The sequence below is a fragment of the Momordica charantia genome (genome assembly GCF_013281855.1).
Source record: "Momordica charantia cultivar OHB3-1 chromosome 11 unlocalized genomic scaffold, Mcharantia_2.0 BLBB01000011.1, whole genome shotgun sequence".
In the NCBI taxonomy this organism is placed as follows: Eukaryota; Viridiplantae; Streptophyta; class Magnoliopsida; order Cucurbitales; family Cucurbitaceae; genus Momordica; species Momordica charantia.
In genome coordinates, this window is record NW_028275159.1 from 15,513,203 (window position 1) to 15,535,977 (window position 22,775).

Genomic DNA, 22,775 nt, shown 5'->3' on the forward strand with positions numbered 1-22,775 from the left:
CTCTCATAATATATAGATTTAATTTACAATTAACTATATATATTATAATGTATCAATATACATATAATCCTTTAAGTAATTTGAACAATTCAAATTCTTCCAATGAGAGGGTGGGGCCCCTTGTTCAAGTCCCAGAGTCAGCATTTAAGTTAACATTCATCTACTCCCCTAAAGTCGGGGAGGAGTGAATTCCATCTTGTGAAGTTAGGTTCCCAGCTCCCCACTCGGTCTCGTCCCCAAAATGGTAGGAATGTTGAGTCGACGACTCGGGCCACTCTCACCCATGCAGATCAAAGAACGAGCCCTCACGGGCAGGAGTCCATAACTCACTCAGGATTGAGAATGAGTTGCCTGGTCATCCTAAGAAATGGCAATCTATTAGTTAACGGTGTTACATCTAAAGATTGCTTATTTCGCGGTCCGGTCTTATACAAACTCATTGTATAGGATACCCCCACTCGCATGTCTCCACACGAACGACCTGGATCGAGTCGTCTGTAACCTTTACAGAGCGGGCCGTATCCATAGTGTTGCCAGGATAAGGTACCCAGCCTTATCCATATACTATAGACCCTTTAGGTTATTCATAGGACATTATCCATTCATATATCAGGGGTATATCAAATATATACCCCGTATATCAACCCAGTATATATACTGTCCCGATCACATCAAAAATAACCTTGGATGTTTTGTTTATTGGATTTTGGATAATGCAAAGCTATTATTCAACAACAAATTTGTTGAATAAAGCTTTATTAAATAGACATTTATTTTTACAAAATACAAACTACGAGTTTAGGGCAACACACCCAACACCTATATCCTGTGTCAACTCACCACCGCAAAAATCGACTTCATCTAGGTGTGGGTAACTCAGGCCTAACTCGAATGGTTGTGGGTTGCGTAATCGAGCCTCTAATAGTGTTGGGTAGGTGCCGGGATCGGAAACTGCTGTTGTCCGGACTATTTTAGCAGTAAAAATTCACCAAAACGATTCCCACGACGTTGCGTGCAGCAAGAACCCGCGCCACGACCCGTTGCTATCAGATTCCGTGCACCACCGCTGCTGCCCGACGCGCCGTGCACCTCCGCCGTTGCCCGACACCCGCGCACGCTGCTGCCGACGCCCGCGCACCGCTGCTGCCCGTCGTCCGCGAACTGCTACTGCCCGTCACCCGCGCACACCTGCTCGTTGCTGCCTGACGCCGCACACCGCCGCTGCCCGGAGTCGCCGCCGCCGTTGCCTACCGCGCCACCTGCCGCTGCCGTCGCCTGCCGCTGCTGCTTTCAAACAGTCGGTGGTCGCCGTCCATTGAGTGTTTCGGGGGGGGGTTGATGCGCCGGTAGGAGAAAGAAAACAAAAACTAAAACGGGGGAGGGAAAGAAGGGGTTCACGAATGGGAAGGATTGTTGGGAGCTAGGGTTTTCTCTTACCTTGCTTTTGTTTTTACAAGAAGAGGCCCACTTGGGCTAGGTCCTTTTTCTCTTTCCCCTTTGTTTGAAAACAAGAAAGGCCCACTTACTTAGATACTTAATTTAGGCTCAACGGACCGGAACACTTATAGAGAAAACAATTTCCTCGTTTCACAATAATTGGATACGTAAGTACACCTCAACAATCATAACAATTACCACAGCAGCTCGAAATAAAATGAAATGAACAACTAAATTAGATAAAAATAAAAAAAAAGAAATTTCTAAGAACAGAGGCCCGGGGACTCGAGATAAACTAACCTGAGTAACGCGGGGCGTTACAGACTTCCCCCCTTTAGAAACTTTCGTCCTCGAAAGTTCGTCGTTCGAATAATTCAGGGTACCGGGCTCTAATTTCGTCCTCCCTTTCCCAGGTGGCTTCCTCCACTTGGTGATTCCTCCACAAGACCTTCACCAAGTCAATTGCTCGATTCCGCAGCACCTTGGTCTCTCTTGCTACGATCTCAATGGGTACCTCCTCATAACACAAGGTTTCATCCACCTGCAGTGGTTCATAATCCAAGACGTGTGAAGGGTCATGGACATACTTCCTCAGCATGGACACGTGGAACACGTTATGCACTGCACTCAACGACGGTGGCAAGGCCAACCGGTAAGCGACTGGGCCAAAGCTCTCCAAGATCTCAAAAGGACCAATAAACCTTGGACTGAGTTTTCCCTTCTTACCAAAACGTAAAACTCCCTTCACCGATGCCACAAGAAGAAAAACGTGGTCGCCAACGTCAAACTCCAATGCTCTTCGCCTAACATCTGCGTAACTCTTCTGTCTGCTCTGAGCCGTGACGCATTCTTGCTCTAATCCTTTGGATGGCGCGATTAGTCTCCTGCACCAACTCTGGTCCCAACAGGGCCCTCTCACCGACCTCGTCCGAATGCACCGGCGACCTACACTTCCTCCTATACAAAGCTTCATATGGGGCCATAGCAATAGTCGCCTGATAACTGTTGTTGTAGGCAAACTCCGTTAAGAACAGGTATTTGTCCCAAGAACCACCGAAGTCCAGTACGCAAGCCCTCAACACATCCTCCAAAATCTGATTCAGTCGCTCAGTCTGGCCATCGGTCTGGGGATGGAACGCCGTACTAAAATTGAGCTGAGTCCCAAGTGCTTTATGCAAACTTCGCCAAAAAGTTGACGTGAAACGGGGGTCTCGATCTGACACGATGGACGCTGGTATGCCATGTAGTCTAACTATCTCTTGCATATACAACTCCGCCCACCTTTCTACTGAAAAGGTGGCCTTCCCTGGTATGAAATGCACAGACTTTGTTAAGCGATCCACAATTACCCAGATCACTGTGAAACCTTTAGCCGTCCTTGGTAACCCTGTAATGAAGTCCATGGCTACGTCATCCCATTTCCACACCGGTACACTCAGAGGTTGCACCAACCCGGCAGGTCTCTACCTTGAGGCTTTCACCTGTTGACACGTCAGACACTTACTAACAAACTGGGCAATTTCGCGCTTCATGTTATGCCACCAGTAGTGCTTCTTAAGATCCCTGTACATCTTGGTGCTCCCAGGATGCACTGAGAATGGGGTACTATGAGCCTCGGTTAATAGGTCCTTCCTTAAAGAGAAGTCTCTTGGTACACACAGCCTCCCCTGATAAAGCAGGGCCGTATCTCCAGAAAGAGAAAAATCCCCTTGACCTACCATACTGAAACCCTTGCTCAGGCTGGGATCTCCCTTCTGTGCAGCGATGACCCGCTGCCTTAAAGTGGGTTCAACCGAGAGTCGAGCTAACTTTGCCGAGACATCCTCCACTACTAACTCCACCTCAGAACGATCCAACTCGTCTAAGACTAGTCTATGAGGCACTGTCGGAGGTGCCATGCTCGTTGCCCTCCTACTGAGTGCATCGACCACCACGTTCGCCTTGCCCGGATGGTAGTTGATCTCACAGTCATAGTCCTTTACCAGTTCTAACCACCTCCTCTGCCTTAGGTTAAGTTCTTTCTGAGTGAAGAAATATTTCAAACTTTGGTGGTCGGTGAAAATTTGAATCTTTTCCCCATTGAGGTAGTGTCTCTATAGCTTCAGGGCAAACACCACCACAGCAAGCTCCAAATCATGGGTGGGGTAATTAAGCTCGTGTACCTTTAACTGCCGCGAGGCATAGGCTATGACTTTCCATGTTGCATCAGAACGCAACCCAAACCTCTCCGCGAAGCGTCACTGTACACCACTAGACCTCCCGTCCCATCCGATACCGTTAGTACCGGGGCCGTGACCAAACGCTTCTTTAGTTCCTGAAAACTCTTCTCGCACCCATCGCTCCAAGCGAATGTGGCATTCTTACGGGTCAACAGAGTCAAGGGCGCCGCCAACCGGGAGAAATCTTGGCGAACCTCCTGTAATAGCCAGCTAGCCCGAGAAAACTGCGGATTTCGGTCACTATGCGAGGCCTTGGCCAACCACTGACCGGCTCCAGTTTGGCCAGGTCCACGGCAATACCCTCCCTGGTGACTATGTGGCCAAGGAAGGCCACCTTATCCAACCCAAACTCCCATTTTGAGAACTTCGCAAACAAACTATTCCCCCTTAAGGCGGTAAGGACCCGTCGCAGATGTCCTTCGTGCTGTTCTTCTGTCTTGGAGTAAATTAAAATATCGTCGATAAATATGATCACGAACAGATCCAAAAATTCCTTAAAAACCCGATTCATGAGATCCATGAACGCCGCAGGGGCATTAGTGAGCCCGAAGGACATTACAGTAAACTCAAAATGCCCATACCTGGTCCTGAAGGCTGTCTTTGGTATGTCGGCGTCCTTAATAATCAACTGGTGGTACCCCGATCGTAGGTCTATCTTCGAGAACACCATCGCTCCTTTTAGTTGGTCAAAGAGGTCGTCGATGCGAGGAAGGGGGTATCTATTCTTCGTTGTCACCTTGTTCAACTCTCGGTAATCGACGCAAAGTCGCATAGATCCGTCCTTCTTTTTCACAAAAAGCACTGGAGCACCCCAAGGAGACACGCTCGGGCGAATGAAGCCCTTGTCTAAGAGCTCTTTTAGCCGAGCCTTGAGCTCCTTAAGTTTCGCTGGGGCCATGCGGTACGGTGCCTTCAAGATAGGGGCTGTCCCGGGCAATAAATCGATGCAAAAGTTCAGTTCACGGACATGAGGTAACCCCGGGAGGTCCTCAGGGAACGCATCTGGAAACTCTTTGACCACGTGGACGGAGTCGATGCTGGGTGGAGTCATACTAATGTCGACGACACTGGCCAGATATCCCCAGACACCATTCTGTAAAAGCGTTTTGCCTTCAACGCTGAGACTGCCCTTGGAACTCCACCCGAAATCCCTTTGAACGTAAAGCTCCGACCTGAAGGTAGTTGGAAAGAGACTTCCCTCTTCGAGCAATTAATGTTGGCTTGGTTGGTAGCTAGCCAATCCATGCCCAAAATGACGTCAAAATCCCGAATGTCCAGTTGAATCAACCGTGCCTCTAGGGTCTGATTGTCAAAAGATAACTCACCTGCTCTCACCATTTGACTAGCAATCAAAACCAACCCCGAAGGTGTAGAAACTGACAACAGAAACCCTAACGGCTCTAGTTCGAGGGTTGCCTGACGAACAAACGCAGTAGAGATGAAGGTGTGACTCGATCCCGAGTCAAACAATACATAAGCATGCACATTATGGACTAAGACCGTACCTGGGAGATAATGCAAAGGTAAAGACATAAACCCTGCACGCAATACCCTAATAAAACAAAAGAAAAACCCAAGCGAGAAAGGAGTACCTGTGACAACGGTTTCGGCATCTGCCTCTTCCTTACGAGTAAGTGCGAAGACACGAGCCCTGTGATTACCTCTCTGCGTCGAAACTGTTGGGGGAACCCTCTGCCCTAGCCTCTGAGTATTCGCGGCCGTCATAGAACATTCCCTTGCAAAATGCCCTTCCCTTCCACACCTGAAACAACCCCTAGTTCCCGTCCAACACTGCCCCGCATGTCTTCTCTGGCAGGAGGGGCACACTGGTGGCAGACCCTGCTGTTGAGCCGGGCGCTGGGGTGCTCTAAATGGCTGGTCGGCGTACGCTGGAGAGACCTTCCTTTTCACACCTGAAGATGATCCGACTTCCACCAGAGGTTGGACCCTGTTGGAGACATCCTTATCCATGATCAAGGCGCCCCTAACTGCTTCAGCGTAGGTGGCGGGTCGCTGAAGGTCCACTGGTCCCCTTATTCTCTTGCGTAAGCCCTTAACAAACCTCTTGATCTTCATTGCTTCAGTGGGAATTAATTCCCGAGCAAAACGAGAGAGCTCCGTAAACTTCCTTTCATACTGTGCTACCGTTAAGGTTCCTTGGTTGAGATGGAGGAATTCTGCCTCTTTCATATCTTTCACGGTCTCCGGGTAATAGTAGTCGTACAACAAGTCCTTGAACCTTGCCCACGTAACTGGTACGTTAGCATGATCTTCAGTCGCTGCTACTGAGTCCCACCAATTCAGAGCCTCGCCCCTCAACATAAAGACTGCACCCTTAACCTTGAATTGGTCCTCGCAACTTAGGTACACGTAAAGGGCTTCCAACTACCTGACCCACTCTTCTGCTGCTGTCGCTTTCTCGCTTCCCCCGTCAAAGGTAGGGGGTCCGTAACGCTTGAAATCCTTGATGAATTGAGCCTCGCTCTGGGGAGTATGAAAGTGTCGAGGTGGCTGAGTTTGTGCATCGCCAACCCGTGCTGTGTTATTGACCAGTGCCTGCAATGCTTCTACCAGCAACGCCAACTGTGGGTTTCCTTGGGGAACTGCCGGGGAAACTGGGAGATTTTCCCGCTCCTGATCTGCTGCTAGAGGAATTGGAGGAACTACCCCTGCCTGAACACCAGTAGGAGGGGGTGGCGGGTTCGCCACATTCTCACCTCCGGGAGCTGGGTCGACGCCTGCACGCAGCCTCGTACTACGACGGGGCGGCATTGTCTGGATGAAAGAGCACAACAATCAAGCACGACGTTAGCACGTTACTCTACAAAAAGACCAACAGTAGAATGGCAGTCGAAACTCCCACATAAGAGCAAGGTCAGCTACATTTTAGTTAGTATATTCAATGACCGCACAAGGCCTAATGAAACTGAGCTGCAACTTTAACTGATGAGAAAAGAATTAAGCGCAAAGGCAATTCATGGGGAAAGTATAAGTTCACGAGAGCAAGCATGAGGCGTACCTGGTGATGACAAGGAGGCCGATCGGGATCACTACTCCTAAGTACCCTAGTTACTGGGTCAGTCTAAAGGAACGTTTCGGCTCTGATACCAACTGTGAAGGCCCAGATTTCTGGCACGTTCCACGAGGTAACGGCCCTATAATGCTAACTGAACCCTCTCATTTAAAGTGACGAAAAAAGTAATGTTCTCCCAATGCAACATACAAAATGGAGGTACACAATAAAAGAATATCCAGGAGATAATACCCGCCTCAGTGGTCAGGAATCCAATCAAGAATATAATCATTTTGTCTCGTAATACCAAACACATCAGTAATTCGAATAGTAAAAACAAATACCCATAAAGCAATAAGAGAAAGTGTTCTTGGCGTTAGCCCAATGTCTAATTCTCCTTGTTATTTCATAGTAGTGAGATTTTAACGATGTCCGCATTGCACGACATTATTCCCTAGCCTAACCGACACAGCTAGTGATCCCGCCTCAGTCAGACCTCCTCCACGTCATCACCACGGTTGGCCCGGTTCACACCTGAAACAATAAGGTAGATGGAGGGGGTGAGTACATAAATACTCCGTAAGTAGCCCACCCTAACGAAACACCACAACATGCTCGTAATCACAACCACTTCAAAAGAACAATAGCAGAACAAACAGATAGGCAGCACGGGATAATAATAATAATGGATTAACAATTACATACAAGCAACCCAACGCCTAGACTTCCGGGACCCAACCACACGACCCACTAGCATTGCCCATACTTGAACTAACACTCACTCTCACACTATGTTAGTACTCCAAGTCTAACTTTTCGAGGCGTAACGACTCTTGACATTTATTCCCAAGATACCGACCTCCCTCTACAACGCTTGGTGTTCGACCCTGCCATTTATCCCTAAGGTCTAGAACTGTTACCCTTAAGCACCCCTTCACGTTAGTCCTCCGAGTCTAACTCCTAGAGTCGTTTTGGCCCTTTACATTTATTCCCAAGGCACCAATACTTCTCTTCAACAACTTTGAGGTACGACCTTGCCATTTATTCCCAAGGTCTTGAACTGTGCACCAGTCCTTGACATTTATTCCCAAGGTACCGATGACTACCCGGCGTATTGGTTCTTGACATTTATTCCCAAGACCCCAATACTCCTTCATAGAAACCTGATGTTCGGCCTTGCTATTTATTCCCAAGGCACCCGCTCAAGCTTTGAATGACCATACGACTAGTAAGCATTTTCAGTTCAGACACCCCGCAGATTAACGAACTACTAACCCGACCCATTGCTCGTGACAGATCCCACTAATCTTCCAAAGACAACCTACAAATAAGTCTTCCACATTTCAATTCACAGCTCAATTTTTACCGGCATGCTTTCCTTCGTACCAAACAATACACTAACTCAGCAGCTTCCAACAAAATAATATAAAAACTATATGACAGGCTATCAACATATGCATTTCGTCTCCGACACGTTTACAACTTCATGGTTTAGCTACTTCCAACTACAATAATTAGGACCGACCAAACACAACCAATAACAAGAAATCATGCATTCTCATAATGACTAGCAATGAATCAACAACACGTAACACAACGATAATTACTGAGAGTTCACAACCACGGCTAACAATTTTCCTGATGCACGAAATAAACTATTCTAATTAAAAATCATCATAAAAAACCATTCAACTAATTAAAAATCAGCACCAAAACCATACAACTAAATAAAAATCAGCACCAAACCCATTCAACTAATTAAAAAAAATCAGCACCAAACCATTCCGTTAACACAAAGTAACGCACGCACTCGCCCCCTGGTGCTACTTACACACTGCTGTGCTCCTATATCCTGTGTCAACTCACCACTGCAAAAATCGACTTCGTCTAGGTGTGGGTAACTCAGGCTTAACTTGAATGGTTGTGGGTTGCGTAGATCGAGCCTCTAATGGTTATGGGTAGGTGCCGGGATAGGAAAATGCTGTTGTCCGGATTATTTTAGCAGTAAAAATTCACCAAAACTATGCCCACGACGCTGCGTGCAGCAAGAACCCGCACCACGACCCGCTGCTATCGGATTCCGTGCACCACCGCTGCTGCCCGACGCGTCGTGCACCTCCGCCGTTGCCCGACACTCGCGCACGCTGCTGCCGACGCCCGCGCACCGCTGCTGCCCGTCACCCGCGCACACCTGCTCGTTGCTGCCCTACGCCGCACACCGCCACTGACCGGAGTCGCCGCCGCCGTTGCCTGCCCGCCACCTGCCGCTGTCGTCGCCTGCCGCTGCTGCTTTCAAACCGCCGGTGGTCGCCGTCCGTCAAGTGTTTCGGGGGGGGGGGTTGATGCGCCGGTAGGAGAAAGAAAACGAAAACTAAAACGGGGGAAGGAAAGAAGGGGTTCACGAATGGGAGGGATTGTTGGGGGCTACGGTTTTCTCTTACCTTTCTTTTGTTTTTACAAGAAGGGGCCCACTTGGGCTAGGTCCTTTTCTCTTTCCCCTTTGTTTTAAAACAAGAAAGGCCCACTTACTTAGATACTTAATTTGGGCCCAACGGACCGGAACACTTATAGAGAAAACAATTTCCTCGTTTCACAATAATTGGATACGTAAGTACACCTCAACATTCATAACAATTACCACAGCAGCTCGAAATAAAATGAAATGAACAACGAAATTAGATAAAAATTAAAAAAAAGAAATTTCTAAGAAAAGAGGTCCGGGGACTCGAGATAAACTAACCTGAGTAACTCGAGGCGTTACACCCTATGCCGCATGCTGCCTGCCGCTTCACACGGCGCGCCCCTCGTATGCCGCCAGCCTCACCCACACACACCGTCAATGCCCCCAACACCCGCTAAGCAGCCATGTATGCACCCTCTTTCGCGTGCGCCACTGCCAGCCCCATAGGCGCCCCCCTTGACCGTTCCTTACCACCCACTCTTGGAATATTTTAGGAAATCTTTTGATTTTTATTTTATTTGTTCCTAGTTTTAGCAAGTATTGTCAATTTTTGGCAATAATTGTTTTGAAATTATTTTCTTTTAGATTTTATGTTTTATTTTTATTCAACATATTTTGTAAAAAAAAAAAGCCATGGGCCTTAGCTTATAAATAGGCGTGTACCCCCTCATGTTGGAGGCATCTAAGTTTTGAATCAATAAAATTGTTGAGTGTTTTTCACCGTTGCTGTGTGCAAACCCCCCCACCCCCCAAATATCGAATCCGTTTGTGTGGTTGAACTTTGGTTTTCGTATTTTACCCTTGGAGCATGCTTGTTTGTGTTGCGTTTTATGCCCTAAACTAATGGTTTGTAAACATAAACCAAATATTCATTCAATAAAGTTGTTATTGATAGAATTGCATTAGCCCAAATCCAATAAATTAACATCTGATGTTATGTCATGTAACTGGAACAGTATATAACAGATATACAGTATATATTTAATATACAACGTATATATTTGATATACAGTGTATATATATACAGTATATATTTGATAAATAGGTGGATAATGTTTCAGTAGTAACCTAAAGGGTCTATAGTATATGGATAAGGTTGGGTACCTATCTTGGTAACACTATGGATACGACCCACTTTGTAATAGTTACAAATGATCTGATCCAGGTCGTTCGTGTGGAGACATGCGAGCGGGGGTATCCTATACAACGAGTTTGTATAAGACCGAACTATGAAATAATTAATCTTTAGCTATAACACCATTAGCTAATAGATTAATATTTCAATAGGATGACCAGGTAACTCAATCTCAATCCTGAGTGAGTTATGGACTCCTGCCTGTCAGGGTTCGTCCTTTGATTTGTATGGGTGAAAGTTGCTCGAGTCGCCGACTCAATATGCATAACATTTTGGGGACGAGACCGAGTGGGGAGCTGGGAACATAACTACACAAGATGGAATTCACTCCTTCCCGACTTCAGGGTAAGTAGATGAGTGTTCTCTTGAGTGCTGACTCCGGGAGTTGAACAAGGGGCCCTACCTTCTCACTTGCGAAAGGGACTTCCGATTATTGGTTTGACCATAACCAGGTTGTTCATTAGAGGATCAGCGGTACTTAAGGTACAAGAAGTGACACAGGGGTAAAACGATAATTTGATCAAGTTGTGGTTACAAATACTTTTGAAGGATTTACTTACCGTTAATGGTCAGAATTCATGGACACAAAATATTCTACAGTGAGAAAAGTGCAATTGTGGGTCTTTAGTGGAGTGACCGACAGTTAATGAATTTTATTAATATAGTTATTGAGTTTAATTAATTAGTCTCGTATTGTTGGAGCTTCCGATCTGTAGGTCCATTAGGTCCCCTTGCTAGCTCGTAAAGGATAGTTAAGAACAGTTAGTCTTGAAAAGAATTTAATTAAAGGGAATGAAGGTTAATTGTATGAGATTCAATTAATATAATGTATGTTGATACATTATAATGTAAAGTTAATTTTGAATTTGATTCAAAATTATGGGAGGGATGGATATTAGAATTTGATTCTAATATAGTTGATTAATTTAAGTTTAATTTAATTAAATATGATTTAATTAAATTAATTAAATTAATGTGATATATTAATTTTTGCAAAATTAAATTAGATTTAATTTAATTAAATTGATAATTCTTTTTTGTAATTAATTAAATTAGATTTAATTAATTATTATTTTAATTAAAATTGTTTTAATTAAAATAAAAGAAAGCAAAAAAAAAAAAGAAAAAAAAGGGAAAGGAAGAAGTGCGAGAAAGACATTATGGTGGAACGTGGGAGAGTGGTGATGACTTCCCCACCACTCTTCCTCACTTATATAAAGGGAGGTTCTCCCCTTCCTTTGCCCCGATTCCACAGTTGTTAAGTTTCTGAAACTCGAAACGAGATATCTGTCTTTTGATCTTTCGATCTCCCTTTCAATTATAAGACGATTCCCACAAATCGAGCTCTTAAGATCCAGAGGATAGTAAGAAAGACTTTGTGGTAGCGTTGTTGTCTACATTGAAGAGGTGTCTTCAAAGGTATGTATCACTAACTTCTTGTTATTCATGCTTATGTGTCTTTTCTTTGTTGCAATTCTAAAACAAGATCGAAGCACACGCATTCGCACGCTTCCGCTGCGGGATCTGATTCCTTCAGTTTTGTTCGTCACCAAACTCATGGAGTGTTTCCGGCCTCGAGCATAGTGAGTATTCTTCCTGCTCAAGTTAACGATGCAAAGGTAATCCCTCTAACCTGTAGCCTTTCAGGTTGAAACTATCTATACGATTGGGTTCAAGTGGCTTGTGGCTCGAGTAGTCTAATACGCTTGAGTTGTAGCATATCATTTGGTATCAAAACTTAGGCTCTAGACTGTGATATATGTTATTTTCTTACATTTAGATTCTTGTCTCGTCATTACTTTCCCTTATTCGAAAATCTTACAAAAAAAAAATTCATCCCTTATTCTTGTCTTCCGCGTGCCTTTTGATCTATCTATCTTGCATAAGAATTTTTTATTTCGAAAATTTCTTTAAAGTATATAAATCTTATTTGTTTGTGTTCAGCACCTCAAAAGCTTTCTAACAAACTAAGTTTCGGTTTAATCCGAGCCCCGACACCATTATCCATTTTTCTTCGAAACCCATAATTGGTGAGAAACCTGCAGAAAGTACAAATCTGATAGCCGAACTAAAAATTCCATAACTTTTTGCTCCAACATCCAAATTGAGTGAAACTGAGGCCATTCAAAATATCCATGAGTTAGCTTTCTAGAGATATCAGAATCGATTATTTTGTATCTGTGCTCTAGAAGTTATCAAATTTTTAGTGAGCACTGTTTCTGGAAAATCCTACAGCCATCGAGAGAACAGAGTCCAAATATCGACGATTTATATCTCCCTGACCTTGTTGTTGTTTTTAGTCAAATCATATTCCAAATTGAAGGTCTTTGGAAGAGCTTTCTAGAGACATAAAGATCGCAGCCATCTGAGGTCTGCAGCGAAAGTTATCGGTGTTGGAAGAGATGGTGTCCACGTAGAAAACTTTCCATATTTGGAGCTGGACAATTTTGGAGAAAATTTTTGGGCAATCAAATCTGGTCCAAATCGATTTATTTTTGGCAAGTAATTCCATTATTTGTTTAATTATAATATAAAAATATTTATGGATTATTTTGTCAATCTAGGACAGTCCAAAAGAGGGAGGACAGCCACCACCCCCTTGAGCCATTCGAGAGAGTCCCTAGTGCAGCTTCCTTTTGAGATAGCAGCCTCCTCCAACGATTCTAAAAGCTTTTGGTAGCTCATACACGTTAAGTACACCCCTTGTAATTTAATTTGCCACTGGCTTGAGTCCAATCCAAGCTGTACACAGCAAGCACTCCTCACCCAAAGTTACCCATCTTGCCGCAAAGGTCACTGTTTTGTTGGTAAGAAAATATTTTGTGTGTGTTTGCACTACGAGTAGGATTTTGTACATCTTTTAAAGTTATTTTTGTTTTTATTGATTTGTATTGCAAAGTATTTACATTATTATGCTTTGACTTCGATTTGTACACTGTTGTCAAGTCTTTAGTACCAAGAGCATTAGGCTCCAGGTTTGCATCTTATCTTTCCTTGTTTATATCTTTGTTTTATTCTTCCTGTAATATCATTTGGTATTTTCTTTCCTACCAATTGTTTCTTGTCTTTGGTATCATCTATGTCATTGACCCCTAGTCAAAAAAAAAAAGATATATTTTTGTATATTTGCTTGTAGGCTTGTGCTTGTTCAAAAGCCAATTTGCCCGAGCAATCAAGTGAGCATCTCCATAAGGGTAACCACACGAATTGTTGGGTTTGGTGCCCTTAGCTCGTGTATCTGTAATTTATGAACGAATTATTTATTCAATAAAGAGTTATCGTATTATTTCTTTGCATTATTCGTATTCCAATAAACTAAGATCCAATTTTATTTAATGTAACTGGAACAATATATATTTGATATACAGTATATATTTAATATACAATGTATATATTTGATATACAATGTATATATTCGATATACAAGTGGATAATATTCCAGTAAAAACCTAAATGGTCTATAGTACATGGATAAAGTTAGGTACCTTATCTTGGTAACACTATGGATACGACCCACTTTGTAATAGTTACAATTGACTTGATCCATGTCATTCGTGTAGAAACATGCAAGTGGGGGTGTCCTATACAATGAGTTTGTAGAAGACCGGACCGTAAAATAATTAATCTTTAACTGTAACACCGTTTGCTAATAGATTAATATTTCAATAGGATGACTAGGTAACTTGATCTCAATCTTGAGTGAGTTATGGACTCATGCCTGTTAGGGCTCGTCCTTTGATTTGTATATGTGAGAGTGGCTCGAGTCACCGACTCAATATGCATACCATTTTGGGGACGAGACCGAGTAGGGAGTTGGGAACATAACTTCACAAGATGAAATTCACTCCTCCCTGGCTTTAGGGGAGTAGATGAGTATTCCCTTTAGTGCTGACTCCAGGACTTGAACAAGGGGTCCCACCCTCTTACTGGCCCGAGAAAGACATCCAGTTATTGGTCGGACCATAATCAGGTTGTTCATTAGAGAAGCATTGGTATTTAAGGAGCAAGATGTAACTCATGGGTGAAACGATAATTTGACCCAACTAGAGTTATGAGCACTCGTGAAGGATTGACTTGCCCTTAATGGTCGTACATCCGTGGACACGAAAGTATTCTGTAGTGAGAAGAGTGCAGCTACGAGTCTTTAGTGGAGTGACCTGCAGTTGAAGAATGTTGATTAACTTTGTTAATGAGTTTGACTGATTAATTTTGTATCGTTAGAGCTTCTGATCTGTAGGTTCATTAGATCCCGTTGCTAGCTCACAACGGGTAAAACGAGGATCATGATTTTGAGAGATTTTGAAATGTTCAAAATGTATATCAGGGAATGTATATAATGTAAATTATGATACATTATATATATAGTTTATTTTTTAATAAAGATTCAAATTAAACTATATGTTATGAGAGATATTTGAATATGATTCAAATAATTAATATGAATTTGATTCATATTAAAACTATAGGTTATACCAGAGATGCATTTGAATGTGATTCAAATATATAGTTTTAATTAAATATGTGATATTTAATTAAAAGTTAAATAATTAATTGTTTTTTATTTATTTAATTAATATTAGGATTTAAATTAATTAATTATTAATTAGATTAATAATTAATAATTTAATTAATTAATTGTTAACTGATTTAATTAATTAATTTATTATAAATTAAAAAGCAGAAGATATCCTGATGGCTTTGGGATTTCCCCTAGATTCAGGAGAATATATCATATATGCAAAAGGATATCCTAATGGTCTTAGCATTTTTCCTCTCTATAAATATAACAGTATGCTGAACCATTAAAAAAAAGGCTAGAGGCAAAAGGCTTAAAATCTCTCAACTCTCTTACTCTCTCAATCCTTTGTAATTGGATCCCACAATTTGGATTCTCGACTGAGAGACGTAGCAAGGAAGATCAAGTGGTGTTATCTCATTGAGATCACACGAAGAAGAATTTTCAAAGGTAAAATCCAACATTCTTCCTTGTTTTATATTTTTCTATGTTTTAAATTTCAAAAGAAATTCAAGAATGCGTTCTACTGCTTCCGCTCCGAGATTCACATCATCACACTAACATCCACCCTACCAAAAGGAGTGAAGCCGAGAGGTCAAGTAAGGGGGCGTGTGAGAAAATTTTCTTTATTATTTCTACCTTTACTTGTGTAGTGATGACAACAAGAGGAAAGTATAAAGGCTCTCTAGAAGAAAGATGTGCGCGATGAAAGACTTAGAGAAGGTCAAATCCAAGCATTTGCAAGGTTCACGCAATGACTTGAAGACCTTACCGAATCCTTTCAAATGATGAACACTTGTGTTCAAGAATTGAAGAGGCCACAAAGAGTGCCACACCGAAGGAGACCAATGAGTCCAAGAGAGGCATCCGACGACTCCAAAGAATAAGAGGTAAGGACTTTAGATGAATATTTTGCTAATGAAGATCCTTTTAATGTAGGTTCTCCAAGAAGAGTATACATTGGCCAAGGAAGAGGAAGATTCCAACCTAACCAAGAGAGGCCAAGAAAGGAGAACTACTTAAAGAGCATCAAATTGAAAATCTCAACCTTCCATGGAAAGCCTACATCTGAGGAGTTTGAATCATGAGAGAAGGAAATTGAGTTAGTATTCGCATGTCATAACTATGATGATGGTAAGAAGGTAATTCTCACAATCGCTCACTTTAAAGATTATGCATTGACTTGATGAGATAAAGTGATGTCTCATAGAAGGAGGAACAACGACGGACCCATAGATTCTTGGATTGAATTCAAGGAGCTTATGAAGAGAAGATTTGTGCCACTATACTATCATAGAGCGAATTCAAGGAAACTTAATATGCTCTATCAAGGTACTAAAGGAGTTGAAAACTACTACAAAGATATTGACATGTTGATGAGCCGTTTGCAACTAGAAGAAGATGAGGAGACAACCATGGCTCGTAACTTGGACATAGTCGACAAGATTGATTTGCAACACTATGAAGACATGGAGGAACTTGTACACCTCGCCGTCAAAATAGAGGAGCAAAACCAAAGGAGGGGAAAAAGGTATGCCAAATCTACCCCTAAGACCACTAGTAGCAAAGTGGAAAGTAAATCCCTAGAGTCAAAACTGAAAGCTATGAAAAGGGAGAGTCATCCAAGTCTAAAATCCAACCCGACATTCCTAAGACTAGAGCTAGTGAGATTAAATAAGTGTCATGGAGTAGGCCACATAAGTCGAAATTGTCCTAACCGAAGAGTCATGATCCTTAGAGAGAGAGAGCTAGTCACAGACAATGAGAAAGAAAGAGTAGAGGTTGAGGAGAGAAAAGAAGAAAATAGTCAAGAAGAGGAAGTAGAAGAGGATTCCAAGGATATGGCTAGGAGGAACCTCAATGTGCAATATAGGGAAGAACCCTTAGAGGCACAAAAAGAGAACCTATTCCATACTAGGTGCATAGTGAACTCCACCCCATGTTGTGTTATCATTGATAGTGGGAGTTGTACTAATGTTGCTAGTAAGGATGTAGTGGAGAGGTTAAAATTAGCCATCATACCCCACCGGCCTTATAGCCTACAATGGTTAAATGATAGTGGGATGTGAAGGTTCAAAAGTAAGTTAAAGTTCTATTCAACATAGGTAGGTACAAAGATGAGGTAACTTGTGATGTTGTACCTATGCATGCTAGTGATTTCTTGCTAGGAAGACCGTGGCAATTTGACAAAAAGGTAAGTTTTGATGGTTTTCTTAATAAATATTCTTTTGAGCATCAAGGTAAGAAAATCACACTTGTACCTCTTTCTCCAAAAGAAGTACATATTGATCAATTGAAATTGGAAGAAAGTGATGGGATGTGAATCCCGCAGCAGAAGCGATGATCAACGTTCATCAATTTTGAGAAACAAAATCCATACCATGAAATGGAAATACAGAGGAAAAAATGGTTTCCCTTTACCTTTGAAAAACTTTTCTTCAATGAATCCTCTGAACACCACCAAACGATCTTCCTTACTATCCTCAGGGTGTGACGATCTTGCTTGTGGGAGCGTCGGTTTGGAACGTGAGGGAGAATTGAGAGAGTGTGATTGAGAGAATGTTGTTCTTGTTGTTCTGGGTTCGTTTCTGCAGAACTATTCTGCATCACCTAAAAATATGACGTGGGGTAACTCTCCACGTCATAACTGCCACCCCATTCCCCTACAATTAAGCAAGGAAGTGTTAATATTAAAATTAAAATTAAAATTAAATTAATATTAATAATTAATAATTAATATATATTATATATTATATACATAATTAATTATTAATCTAATTATTAATCAATTAATATATATAAATCAAATAAATAATATACACTTAATTATTTATCATAAAAATAGAATCATATTCTATAGCATTTCTCTCGTATAACCTATAGTCGTAATGTGCATCTTATGCACATTATTTTTAACCTATAGTTTTAATATGAATCTTATTCATATTAATTTTATTTGAATCTCATTCAAATAATTTCTCTCATAATATATAGTTTCAATTTAGAATTAACTATATAATGTATCAATATACATATAATCCCTTGAGCAATTTGAATATTTCAAATTTTTCCAAAACCTTGATCCTCGTTTTACTCGTTGTGAGCTAGCAAGGGGACCTAATGGACCTACAGATCAGAAGCTCCAGCAATACGAGATTAATCGGTCAAACTCATTGACCGAGTTAATCAACATTCGTTAACTAGGTCACTCCACTAAAGACCCGCAGTTGCACTCTTCTCACTGCAGAATGTTTTGTGTCCATGGATATACGACCATTAATGACAAGTCAATCCTTCACGAGTGCTCGTAACTCAAGCTGGGTCAAATTACCGTTTTACCCCTGAGTTACATCTTACTCCTTAAATACCACTGCTCCTCTAATGAACAACCCGGTTATGGTCCGACCAATAACCGGAAGTCCCTCTTGGACCAGTGAGAGGGTAGGGCCCCTTGTTCAAGTCCTGGAGTCAGCATTTAAAAGAACACTGATCTACTCCATAATGAAAGGGAGGAGTGAATTCCATCTTGTGAAGTTATGTTCCCAGCTCCCCACTCGGTCTCGTCCCCAAAATGGTAAGAATATTGAGTCGGTGACTCGATCCACTCTCACCCATACATATCAAAGGACGACCCTCACGGGCAGGAATCCATAACTCACTCAGGATTGAGAATGAGTTGTTTGGTCATCTTATGAAATAGCAATATGTTAGTCAACAACGTTACATCTAAAGATTGGCTATTTCGCGGTCCGATCTTATATAAACTCATTGTATAGGATACCCCCACTCACATGTCTGCACACGAACGACCTGGATCGAGTCTTCTGTAACACTTACAGAGTGGGTCGTATCCATAGTGTTGTCAGGATAAGGTACCCAGCCTTATCCATATATTATAGATCCTTTAAGTTATTCACGGAACATTATCCACTTGTATATCAGGGGTATATCAAATATATACTTAGTATATCACGGGTATATCAAATATATACCCAGTATATCAAATATATACCCAATAGATATACTGTCCCAGTTACATGATAATAACCTTAGATGTTTAGTTTATTGGATTTTTTACAATGCAATGCTATGAATTCAACAACAAATTGATTGAATAAAACTTTATTGAATATACATTTGTTTTTATATAAATACAAACTACGAGTTTAGGGTAACACATGCAACTGAAAGAAGGTTAGAGGCCGAAAAGAAAGAAGTTGTTGAACTTCGAAATAAAAACAAAGAGAAGGCCCCTAAAAATAAAGAGAAAGTTGTGACCCTTATGGCTAGAAGAGATGAAATAGAGCGAGCTCTATGTGCTACAGAATTGCTTCTTCTATACTTACATGAAGTGATACGCGACAACCCAAGCGTATGTGAGCTACTCGAGCCACAAGCCACTTGAATCCAATCGTATAGATGGTTCAACCCGAAAGGCCAAGGTTAGAGGGATTACCTTTGCAGTTGTTACCTTGAGCAGACAGATGACTAACTATGCTCGAGGCCGGAAACACTCCACGAGTTTGATGACCAATCAAACAAGCATACTCCGAGGGGTCAAATGCGAAGGCATAAGTTCAACCACACAAAGGGATTCAAAATTTGAGAAGGGGTTTGCACGAGGCAAAGAGTGAGAACACTCTCAATTCTATTCAACTTCAACAATCCAAGGATATGGTACAATGGAGGGGAACATGCCTATATATAGGGCAAGGCCCTTGGCCTTTTAAGGAAAATAACAAAATTAAAAAGAAAATTAAAATTGATAAATTCGTAAAATGTCTAAAACTTGCCTAAAGATGAAATTTAAATTTGATAAATAAAACAATAAATCAAAAATAAATCCTAAATCAAATCTCCCAAGAATAAACCAAAATCATAAGGAAATATATTCCTTATTTGGGAGGAGTGGGCGGCAAGGTATGCTGGGCTGGGCGCACGCGGGTGGCTGGGCTGGCAGGTGGGCGCTCGCGCATGGCGTTCGGGCAGGGGTGCTGGCCGACGATAGGCCCTGGTGGTAAGCATTGGCACGAGGGCACGTGCATGGGCGTTGGGGAGGACATGCTGGCTGGCGACAGGGGCACTGAAGCAGGTGCTGGCACGAGGGCGGCATGGGCGCTGGTGCTTGGTGGTGGCATGGCACGGATGGCGTGAGCGTTGAGCGGCACGGTGCTAGGCAGGCGGCATGGGCGGCAGGGCGAGCGGCATGGGTGGTAGGGGTGCTGGCGGGCGTGCGGAGCGCGCAGGTATGGGCATAGGTGGCGGCAGGGCGCGCGGACGCTTGAGCGTGCAGGGCGAGTTGGCGCACTGGCGGAGGCGGTTGGCACAGGCGTGGGCTGGCGGCAGCGCGCGCATGGCATGGGCGCTGTGAGGTTAACTGCACGTTGGCGTGCGCGCACAGGGGCGTGTGACTGGCGGTGCTTGCATGCGAGTGGCCTCTCGATAGGCTTGTCCTTGAAATGGGGCCACTTGCTTGACCTCTCTTCTTCTCCACGCTTCCTTTTGGCCTTAGTGGGTTTTTCATTGGCCTTCAAAATAGTCAAAATTTGTTGATGTGTCCAATGAAATCTCCTTCATTTGGGGGATCTTTCCTCAAGTTCTTCTTCCTTGTTGGTGTAGGTGTGTCATTTTGAGTGTTGGGTTAAATATGATCACATCATGAAGGTAATGAACCTCTAACTCAAGAAAGAAGAAATACTTTGCCTAGTACTTCTGTTGAGTTTTTACAGGATATTGAGAACATACTACCTGAGGCCATGCCAAGAAGATTACCACCCTTGGAGAGGAGAATTGAAGAATAAGAAGAAGAACAACAAGAAAGTTCGTTCGAGTCACCCACTCAAGGATCCCAAACATCTAAAGAGACCGAGCCACATGAGGAGAGTCAACATGAAAACCAAGTCGAGATCTTTGAGAAAAAAGGAAGAAAATGAAGTTTTTAAACTTCATCAAGGTAATAGTTATAGTATAGATGCTTATCATTGGACTAACTTGCTTCGTTTGGATGTAGGTAAACCACTTGATTCGAGGACGAATCAAAATCAAGGAGGAGATGATGTGATCATAATGGTCCCAAAGCTCAAAGACTCCACCTACACCCATAAGGAGGATAGGCTTTAAGAAAGACCCACAAAACGAAGGAGACTCCATTGGACCCAACAACAAATTTTGACCATTTTGAAGGCCAATGAAGAACATACGAGGGTCAAGAGGAAGCGAGAAATGGAGGAGAAGCCAAACGAGTGGCCATACATCAAAGATAAGCCCATCGCAAGGCCACTCGTACGCATGCCCAGCCAAGGGCACTCCAACGCGCGCGCGCGTCTCTGCTGCGCGAGCCACACCGTTGTGCCAACCTCCCAACGCGCATCCCTGCCGCGCTAACCTCACAGTGTGTCTCGCCTGCCCCCGTGCGCTAGCGCGCCCACATTTGCCACCAACACCCATACGCACACTACCTGCCGCCCACGCTTGCACGTCCACTCTGCAGCGCCCCCGTGCACGCTCGCAGCACGCTGCTTGCCGCCTCACGCCGCACGCCACACCCTTGTCGCGGGTCCCTCACCCTTCCAGCGCCCCTCGCATGCCGCCAGCCTTGCTCGCACATTGCCAGTGCCCCCAGCATTTGCCAAGCAACCATGCACGTGCCCCCTTGTGCCTACTCCCTTGTTTAGTATTTTACCCTCGGAGCATGCTTGTTTAGTTGGTCACCAAACTCGTGGAGTGTTTCTGACCTCGAGCATAGTGAGTATTCTGTCTGCTTAAGGTAACAACTGCAAAGGTAATCCCTCTAATCCTTAGCCTTTCGGGTTGAAACCATCTATACGATTGTGTTCAAGTGGCTTGTGGCTCGAGTAGTCCAATACGCTTGAGTTGTCGCGTATCAAAGATCTTATTAGAAGATACAAGACACATCGTGGTCTAGTCTTATACAAACTCATTGTATATGATACCCCCACTCACATGTCTCCACATGAATGATTGAGATTAGATCATTTGTAACTTTTACAAAGTGGGTCGTATCAATAATGTTACCAAGATAAGACACCACATCTTATCCGTATACTATAGACTCCTTCGGTTACTACTTGAACACAATCCTCTGCATGTCAACTATATATTGTTCAAGTTTACACTAGTAACATTGGATTTTCATAAAATGAATAATATAAATTGCACATAAAAATAATCAAATTATTTTATTAATAAATTACAAGGCTTTAGGACATAAATCCCAATAGGACGATGAAGGATTGTAGATGGAGATAATGAAAATTGGAGGAGAGATGGAGATGTGGGGCACAAAGGAGGGTTGCTACAATACAAACCCTAAATCTTCTTATCTCCGGCTAGGAGGCATTATGATAATGATGGCGAGCGGTGGATGAGAATAGAAATGGCTGTGGGTGGTAGTGATGATGGTGGCGTTTGCCGAAAAAGAGGGAGGAAGAGAGGATGAAGGAGAAGAAGGGGAAGAGAGAGAAATAATGCATAAACAGTCGACAAGTAGTGAAAGATGTATAAGGACCATTTAGAACAATTTCTCAAGCCTTAGGGACCAGAAGTGTTAATTTTGAAATTTTATGGACTAAATATACATCTGTCTCAAACTTCAGGGACCAAAAGTATTATTTTGGAACTTCAGGGACCAGATAGACAGATATCTTAAATCTCAAGGACCAAAAGTGTATTTTTTTTTCCCTAAAATCTATTTTCAAAATCTCCTTTCAAAATATAGAGTATCAATTTTAAGTGGTTTAAAGTTGATTTGTCATTATTTGATTCTTTTATCAGATACAGTTGATTTCCTACCATCAAAATTTGTTGTTTTTCTATTCGTTCTATCAAATAAATCCTTAATTTTAAAATTAAACATGTATACCTAATTTGTTACCTGAGTATATGGGTCTAAAATATATACTCCGGATTTAAAAAAAAAATATAACTTAACCATTTATGCAATATGTTTGACCATTTTTTAAAAAACGTTATTT